This window comes from Sus scrofa, chromosome 2, assembly GCF_054392235.1.
Source record: "Sus scrofa isolate SSC_HxYL_T2T_F1_AM1 chromosome 2, Sscrofa_HxYL_maternal_Yorkshire_Landrace_v2.0, whole genome shotgun sequence".
NCBI classification, from domain to species: domain Eukaryota; kingdom Metazoa; phylum Chordata; class Mammalia; order Artiodactyla; family Suidae; genus Sus; species Sus scrofa.
The window spans coordinates 141,155,717-141,157,179 of NC_139384.1; positions in this window are offsets into that span (position 1 = coordinate 141,155,717).

A 1,463-nucleotide genomic window follows, 5' to 3' on the forward strand; every position below is an offset into this window, starting at 1 on the left:
TGACATAATTCCCAGGGACAGTTATTGGAGCTGCTGCTGGGGAAAGACAGCAACTAGGTGCATCTTTTTGAGTCTAGGTCTGATTCAAAGCCAGAGGAAAGCCATAAAAGCATCAGGCCAAGAAGACAATGGTGTGTTTGCCCTTCCTGTCGAGATAATGGTCAGACTATCAGGCTTCCACAGTGTCTCAAAGCAAGTTTTTGGATTTTATCTACCATAAATTCCCTTCCTAAGACTTACCAAGCAGCCCACACTCAAGGACAAGGTGCTGGATAAAAACAAGATTTAATTACGGACCCAGGAGGTGGCAAAGATTTAGCATTATGCAATCAAATTAAATATTCTTCTGCAGCTTTTTTGTTTTCTTAACAACTTAGCAAAGTTACTCAGAATATAATAAATCCAATGGAGAATAAAACCAAGTGATTAATCAATAGTGGCAAACTGCATGACCTTTTCAGAGGGTACTTCGTTTTCCATTTTTGTCTGAATCCGTTCCAAGGAGAACTAACTTCAGAAATAATGTGCAAAATTATTTGATCCAATGTGAAAAATTCAGTCTTCTTAGAGGGAATCGAACTGTGCCTTTAGGTCTGAGGATTTGGTGAATATTATTTCAGTGAGTTCTTTATCTTTGGAAGTTTTAGGTCTCTACTGCAGAACAACTGGGAAAGCACTGGGTTCTAATTCTGGCTTCATTCATTCATTCATTCATTCACTCACTCACATCCCTCATTCTTTCCACAAATTTTGGGGGAATTATTACAATCTAGGTACTGTGCTAGGACTAGTGATGCCATATTGATCAAAACCAGCCTTTGTCCTTCAAAGTTCTCTAGTCTAGTGAGGACGAAACATGCCACTAAATGATAGCTCCACTATAAACATCTTTAAAGGGACATGATGCTAAGACGGGAGGCCTCAACATGTCTTGGCACTAATGGAAGGTCTCCTTGAAGAAGAAAGTTTCAAGTTGAGCTCTGAAGGATGAATACAAAGAGTTTACCATATGAAGAGGATGGAAGAACATTCCAGGTAGAGGCAACAACATGTGCAAAAACCTTGGGCAGGAGAGGGCGTGGTATTTTGGAAAAGGTGAAGAAAGCCCAATGTGACTGGAACAGCAACAACCCTAAAAGAGTCTGAATCTTGGTTTCTAAATATCCTTTTTCACTAGCAAAAAACAGAATTCCCAGGAAAAACAGCTAATTCCAGGGCTGGAGAAGGAGAAAGTACAAGATGAGCTGAAGTTATCTCGCTGTGTCAGAAGGTAAGGAAGTGATGAAGGGGGACTTGTCAAAATAACACTGAAGCCAAGTCAGCTTTACGAAGTTCCCTCTGACCAATTTATGGCAATTTGAGTATTAAAATGACTAATGATAGTAATATATTATAAAAACACAGAATAAAATAGAAAACTATGAGCCTATACTGATATAATTATTATATGCAAATAAATGCAA